General features: G+C 41.6%; 1 pseudogene; it reads left to right on the top strand.

Moving 5' to 3' along the window:
* Nucleotides 1-1,308: 1,308 nt before the first annotated feature.
* LOC105987455 lies at nt 1,309-7,934 on the top strand (annotated as a pseudogene).
* Nucleotides 7,935-8,345: the final 411 nt, after the last annotated feature.

The following is an 8,345-nucleotide window of genomic DNA, read 5'->3' as shown; positions in this document are numbered from 1 at the left end:
GTGCATACACACACACACACACACACACACACGCACACATATGCACACACACAAAAGAAGCTTTCATCAGTAAAATTTTCTAATACAGAAGGTTTCATCAGTAAAATTTTATAATACAGAAGGCTTCATCAGTAAAATTTTCTAATACAGAAGGTTTCATCAGTAAAATTTTCTAATACTACAAATGTACTTGTCTCAAACTTTTTGTTCAAAGGAAGCCTTACAATAACACTAAAATACAAGCTTGAATGGGTTCTTTCTGGCATGGAATTCATTTACTGGAGATTAAACTTTATTTCAATTTTCTTTCTTTCTTTCTGCATTGTGGCATGCAGAGTAGCCTTTTGTCATTGTTATTGCTGTGTTAGTACTTGGGCTTTAACATAGGGCCTGGCCACTGTTCCTTAGCTTTTTCACTCAAGGATGGCACTCTATCATCTGAGCCAAAGCTCCACATCTGCCTTTTTGTTGGCTAATTAAAGACAAGAGTCTCACGGATTTTTCAGTGTGGGCCGGCTTTAAATCAATACATATATGTATTCATATAAATCTGCATTGAATGTATAAATATACATTGCATATATGTAAGTAATCCATTTATATAAATATATAATGTGTATATATATATAAATATCTACAATATTCATATATTTATATAAATACAAATTGTACATATAATGGAAATATATTGTAGATATGTATTTACATGAAAATGAATTCTATATTATATAAGTATATCATAAATATACTAATATAATGTATTGTTTTAAGATATTGTGTATTAGTGTATATAACATACATATAATATATACTAAATATATAATATATAGGTATGTTGCATTATAAATGTATAACATACTTATATAAACACATTACAAATTTAATATATAGTATATAATACAATATAACTTAAGTATTTTCTTTTGAGTTTGGTTGCCTGCTTTTTCCAGCTGTATTATCATCAAAATAATCTATAAAATAGAATCTTTATGCCAATTAATTATTTTTGATCTCTGTGGTAAATAAACAATTTGAATGAATTTTCTTTCCTATTAAAGAGAGTATATTTCTGCATTCATAAAAAGAATTAATGCTTCCACTGATTCCACTGATTGCGTTCCAGAAATGGCCCACACAAGTCCAGAGCTTCACCCTTCCCCAAGACACAGAACTGCATTTCCTAACGCATAAGAGTTGGGAACAGAGGATTTCAGGGAAGAAAAGGAGGTCCTAAATTCCAATATCAGCTCTCATTGTCTCTCCATCAAAAAGAACTTCTAATCACCCAAATCTATGCTCAATTTAAGGATGAGTGGTACAGAATCTGTCCTTAAGGAATCGACTGTCAAGAACTAACGAGCTGTTTTATTCTTTGAAGCTTCTTGTTCAGAACCAGTATTTATTTGTACTTAAAAACGAATTTGCAAACGAATCTAGTTTTGAAAGCAAAATTTATTTTTCTACTTATTTCTAAATCTCTCATGACAGGAAACATAGATAAAAGAAATAAACATCCTGAACATTCTACATCTGTAGTTCGCCTCAGATAAATGTACTTTCTGCAATAAGAATTTCTCCTGGCACTGGTGGTTCACATCTGTATTCCTAAATACTCAGGAGGCTGAGATCTGAGGATCGAGGTTGGGAGCTGGCCAGGACTGGAGCTCGCGCAGCCTCAGTGCTCCTCATCTCCCTCCAGACTCAAGCCTCTCCTACACCAAATCACCCTCCTCCCCAATCCACAGGGAAGTGTCTCCTATACCACAATGGTATCCTAGAGTCTCTGTGCCCAAGCGGTACCCCTTGATCCACCTGGTGTTGAGATCCTACCCACTTCCCTGACACCCTGGATACCTGTGAAGATTGTAAGGCATGAGAACCCTATGAAGAGGCCTCCCTGCCACCTTGGCCATGACTCAGTGTGAGCTACGGCCTTCTACTTCACCGCCTACAAGGCCCTCCTGTGCAGCCAAGCCCTGACCACTGACATCTGGGCACCCACGCGTGCTGGGGCACTGGCCCGCAGTGGACACTGTGATTGTGGTCAGCCTCCTGGAGCTTGTGCAGATCAAGCTAAGGCTCAGCAGTTGTGTCATACCATGAGCTAGCCACCTGCTTTCAGGCTGCGGTGGCTAAAGATGGCTGGTGCTCACTGGCTGGGCTGGGGCCCCACAGTCCTTCGACAGGTGCTCTTCTTAGCTCTCTATTAGTTCAAGTATGAGCTGGTGAAGAGCTGGCTGACTAGGTTCCGGCCAAAGGACCAGACATCTGTGGGTGTGAGCTTCATGGCTGGTGACACCTCAGGCACAGGAGCTGTCATCCTGACGCTATCCTTGAAGGTGGGCTCTGTGGAGCCTGTCAGGGTGAAGTCCCCATGTGTCTATTTCACCTGCCTGCTGCTGAGGAGAATCTGGGCTGAATCAGGCATCAAAGGTCTCTTTGTAGGTTTCCTCCCCAGGATCACCAAGGCTTCAGTACTGGGGAGGGGTGCCCTGCCCCTCCTTTTCCTTTCCTCCCCTCCAAAACGCAAGTAGCCTCCTCCCACCCCCACCTCAGCTTTTCTCAGGCACAGCAAGTTTCCTGTCACTCTTCCCTCCAAATTCAAGATCAAATCCGAAACTCCCCCTCTCCCCAAAAAGCTAAAAGACAGCTCCTAAGCCTCTGAGTTCAAGCCTCAGTACCAACAAAGAAAAAGAAAGGAAAAAGAATTTCTGGGAGTCAGCCAAGGCTTCTGATGAGCTGCTAGGATTGTGGTGGTTTTTGCTCTTCCAGCTTTGCTGATCCCATCTGGGGCTGGAGGTGGTGGGTGGGGGGAGGTCATCCTTACTTGGAGGTGTGGCCCATACCAGTCCAGAGCTACACCCTCCCCCTAGACACAACTCCATTTGCTAATGCACAAGGAAAGGAACCGAGGGGCTTTCAGGGAAGAGAAGGAGGCCCTAAATTCCAGTATCAGCTCTCTTTCTCTTTCCATCAGTGAGCAGCTCTCCTTCAGAGCTCCCAGCCAGCTGCTGTGCTGTTGAAATCGGTGTCTGTTCAAATGAGCATCTGGCCGTGACCCAACCTGTCTCCTGTGGCTAGGGCCCAAGTATTCCATTTCCCATAGCACCACCTGGCAGGGACTAACCCATACAGTCCTGTAGTAATCTACAAGAATTGCCAAGCTGCACACGTAAATAGTACAGGAAGGAGTTTCACCCCTCTGTATCCTGACTTTTTCCCTTGTACAGTGGCTTCTTGGATTTACTTAACTTGGCAAATCAAAAAGCCCATCAAAACTTTTTCCCTCCCCAAACTAAAAAGCAATCTTACGTTAGGAAACCATTCTGTTCCCTCCCCCTTGAACATAACTGGAGGAAGTTTCTGAAATAACATTTTAAAGTTCTTTCTATAGATGTAAAAAAAAAATTCATTTTGTGGCAGAAAAATTATACATATACCCACAGCTTGTTTCTCAAATATTTCAGCCTAATTACTTCTAAGAAATCAGAATTCCAGAAGGAAGTGGGCGTGCTATGTCAAAGCAGCCCAGGGTATGCACCGTTTCTCCAGAGTCTTTACTTGCTAAAATGCATAGACATTTTTGGCATTCCAATGCATAATATGTCCATTTGTTTTTAATATGTAGCAATGGAATAAACACATTTAAAACTGGCCATATTGCTATGAGCAGGATCCACAAAATTCTATCATCTAATTTGTATTTTGCAATGATTTCTTGAGATGCTCAAGGAAAGGTAGGAGGTGAGATTTCTGTGGGTCCCAGAACCAATCGTGTGTGTATATATATATATGAGATATATTATATATTGCTAATATATGATGTTATATAATATATAATACATTTATATACTAAATATAGTCATAAACAATATATGTGCATATAAATACTATATAAACATATATATTACTGTGGGCATCACTGATACCCTTTATTGAGAACACTTACTGTAGTATGTAATTTATACCCCAAAATGAATATGAAACATAAATATATATATATTTATTAATCAAGCTCAGTTATATGTGTAATGTGGTCACTTCTTAAGTTCACTTGCTTGTTAAGAGGTTTGATTCCACCTACCAACTTCCTTTGTGTGTGTATGCCAGTACTGAGACTTGAACTCAGAGCTTATGCTCTCATTTAGCTTTTTTCACTCAAGGCTGGCACTCTTCCAGTTGAGCCACACCTCCCTTCTGGCTTTCTAGTGGTTAATTGACTTTCCTGTCCCAAGAAGGCTTTGAACCAAAGAGCAAAAAGCAAAACAAAGATACCAGATGTTGAACTAGTCCATTGGAGAGAGAAAGAATGAAGAATTTATTTAAACTTTGTATCCTAGCTCCAAAATTTACTTCAGGAAGATCTAAGCTTCTATTCTTTTGGCCATTGTTCAGGACTGTGTAATCCACACTTTAAAAGAAAGGATTTCACCTTGTGCAGTTGGCTCATGCTTGTAATCCAGCTTTTCAGGAGGCTGAGATCCGAGGATCCCGGTTCAAAGCCAGCCAGGGCATAAAAGTCTGGGAGATTTTTATTCCCAGTTAATCACCAAAAAGCTGGAAGTGGAGCTGTGGTTCAAGTGGTATAGAACTAGCTTTAAGAAAATAAATAAAGCTTAGGGATATTGCCCGGGCCCCAAGTATAAGCCACAGGATTGGCACGCACACACACACACACACACACACACACACACATATTTCCTACAGTGTCTGGAATACAAGATTTAAGACATGTTTGTTGTTATCACTATTAATTAGCATACTTCACACTTAGTAAAGTATAAAACATACTATAAGTGTTAGGAAAAAATGTGTTTATTAATGGAGTCATGCATGCGCGGATCTTATCCTTTCAGTTTACCCTGTGCAATTACTAGATAGCAGTCATAAGAAGTGTAATTTATTGCTGGGTACTGGTACTCACACCCATAATCCTAGCAACTCAGGAGGCTTGAGATCTAAGGATTGAAGTTTGAAGCCAACCTGGGTAGGAAAGTCCACGAGACTCTTATCTCTAATTAACCACCAGAAACCCAGATGTAGAGCAGCTCAAGTGGTAGGGTACTGCATTCTAACAAAAAAGTGAAGGAAGGGGCTGGGAAGGTGGCTCAGTGGTAGAGTGCTTGCCTTGCATGCCTGAGGCCCTGGGTTTGATTCCTCAGCACCACATAAGCAAAAAGAAAAAAGCCGGAAGTGGCGCTGTGGCTCAAGTGGTAGAGCACTAGCCTTGCTTGAGTTGAAGAGCTGAGGGACAGTGCCCAGGCCCAGAGTTCAGGCCCCACGACCAGACCCAAAAAAAAAAAAGTGAAGGAAGGCAAGTCCTCAGGCTCTGAGTTCAAGCCCTGGTATATATATATATATATATATACTAGCCACCCATCATATCAGGTGATGGTAAATCTTGTTTACCTCTGTAGCTAGTCCATGCCTGACAAGATAAATACTGGAGTAAACAGCTTGAGTCATTCTTGTTTTCTTGATTGGAGCCAACTAAAACAGCCTTTTGACAATTTTTTTCTTATATCAAGTAATGCCAATAAAAACCATCAGATTTAAGTGCCCTTCAATTGTGGGTTGGTTTACAGACAATCTTCTTGTCCTTCTAGAACTCAGTCTACTTTTCATAATCCTGTCACCATAAGACATCTAAGCATGTCCGTCAGTCTAAAATGATAGCTAACCATCTGTCTTTCCCGTTATATCTCTGGCTGTAACAGTTGACAAATCAAATTGGGAGCCCCCGGCATAAACAAAAATATTAAAAGAAAATGATAATATGCCAGAGGTTTTCTTTTGTTTTTTTGGGTCCAGTCATGGGGCCTGAACTCTGGGCCTGGGCACTGTCCCTCAGGTCTTCAGCTCAAGGATAGTGCTCTACCACTTAAGCTACAGCACCACTTCCGGCTTTTTGCTTTTTGCTTATGTGGTGTTGAGGAATTGAACCCAGGAACTCAGGCATGCAAGGCAAGCGCTCTACCACTGAGCCACCTTCCCAGCCCATGTTTTTGCCATCTTGGGGCTTTAACCCAGGGCCAGGGTGCTACCCTGAGCTTCTTTTGTTCAAGGTTAGCAGTCTACCAAATGAGCCACAGCACCACTTCCAGCCTTTTCTGTTTATGTGGTACTGAGGAATTGAACCCAGGGCTTCGTGTATGCTAGGTAAGCACTCTACCACTAAGCCACATTCCTAGCCAGGATTTTTGTTTTTTGTAGTGAGGAAAATTTTAAATGGAAATACTGCTTAGGGATGATATAAAGGCAATGAAAACATAAATCAAGTCCAGAATTATGACAGAAGAAGAAAGGGGAATCCCAGCTAACATTCAAATCAATAGTGGCATAGAATCAAATCCACGGATCCCACATGTGTAAGCAATAGTAATTGCGAACAAGCAAGGATTGCAGGGCCTCAGCTCCACTGGTTGAGTGGGATCAGAATAGAAGGTCCTCTCTAGAAGGCAAGCTTGTCTCTTCTTCTAAAGTAGCTGTCAGGGGTTAAGCTGGAGCCACGCCTGGGCCTCTCTGTGCTACAACAGCTGTGTAAGCAGCAGAGCTGGGTAACCTTCAGAGCAGCTGTTAGGAAAAGCAGACAGTGGGAGTCAGCCCACGTGGGGGAGAAGAGGTCATGTCAGCATTTTATTACAGAGAAAAAGTCAAGATATAAACTTCTCTTAGGGTTTTCTAATAGAACATTCTGCAGTCTCTAAAACCTTTTCATCGAGCCATAGCAACAAAACCAAGGTTCCTAGATTTCCTCAGGCCTCCACTGAAGAATGGACCAATGTTTCTGTGCCTAGGAAGAAAACATCTGATGGTAAACTGAGCTGAGTTTTAAATGTTCTTTGACTGTAAATGCTGGAATCTGCGTACATGTGCCCACATGGGCGGGCACACACATGCACACACTAGTACTAGAGCTTGAACTGCAGGCCTGACTGAGTACCTATCACTTTCTCTCAAGGCTGGAGTTCTACCACTTAGATTCACCTCCACTTCCAGGTTTTGGATGGTTAATTGGAGGTAAGAGTCTCACAGACTTTCTTTCCCAGGCTGGATTTGAACCACAATACTCATCTCAGTCAGTAGATAGGATGGATAATCTATTTTTGTTCCCAGAAGATACAAGCAGTGGCTAGTTTTGATTATGATACATAGTAAGAAACACACTACTTCTATTTTGCCTCACAGTGCACATAAACACCAGAAGAGAAACTTCACAGCATTATGCTCTTTTTTTCTTTTTCTTTTGTGCTGGGTCCTGTGTCTTGAATTCATGACCTAAGCATTGTCCTGAGCTTTTTTGCCCAAGGCTAATGCCTCTACCACTTGAGCCACAGCCCTACTTCTGGCTTTTTTGGTGGTTAATTGGAGATAAAGAGTCTCATAGACTTTCTTGCCCAGTCTGGCTTCAAACTGTGATCCTCAGATCTCAGCCTCTAAAGTAGCTAGAATTATAAGACTGTGCTGCTGACACCTGGCCACAGTGTTTTCTAAAAATCTCTAAGTTCTGATTCCTATTCTAGCCTATTGCTCCTCCTCCTCCTTGTAATGCTGGTTGTAATCCATTAAAATTATTGCATGCCTTCATGTGTGAATACAAGAGAAATTGGGAGAGTTGATTGGAATTTTCAACACCAAGCAATCACACCTACATGCTTACTCTCCCCTCAACACAGAATCATAATGCCACAGAAATCTGCACAGAAGAAAGTGAAATTCAGAGAACTCATTTTCCCACTCTCAGGGTTTTTGTTCAGCTACTAACTACAAAATCGGTAAGAGGAACAAAACCTTGAAGGATTTATTCCTACCTTCACCAATGACACATGGAGCGTGTTTTATTTGTTTACCTTTTTAACTTCGAATATAATTTTTTTCGTTGTCTTTAGGTAGTTGCACACAAGGTTTTCAGAATTCAGCATATGAGTGGTTGAGTATAATACATCTTTATCAGTGCTACCCCTTCCATTGCTATCCCCCCCTCCCCCTATCTCTCCCAGCTCCCTCCCCTCCCCCCTCAAAGTATTGTGTTTCAAATACTGGCTCTAGGAGCAAAATGAAATGTACAGAATTCTTGGCTTGAAGGAGTACCGAAAGCCATCGAGAATAAACAGAGCTGTACTTAAGGTATTTCAGGTAATAATAATGAGAGAGAAAAAGGAAGCATGGTAGGAGGCAAGGAAAGATGGGAGGAACAACTGTGAAGGATTTGTGAGTCACAGTGGCGGGCAGGGAGGGAGGGGGTAGACAGGTCTGTGAAGGTGAGTCTGGGCACGCAGCCACCAGGGAGCACTTGTTGCTCTGACTGCTCACTGTGTTTGTCTTTAAGGAAGGGAGGTGGCACG

This window comes from Dipodomys ordii, unplaced genomic scaffold, assembly GCF_000151885.1.
Source record: "Dipodomys ordii isolate 6190 unplaced genomic scaffold, Dord_2.0 Scaffold42, whole genome shotgun sequence".
Lineage (NCBI taxonomy): Eukaryota > Metazoa > Chordata > Mammalia > Rodentia > Heteromyidae > Dipodomys > Dipodomys ordii.
Note: the sequence above shows the minus strand (reverse complement) of the source record. Positions and strands in the feature narration are given on the sequence as shown.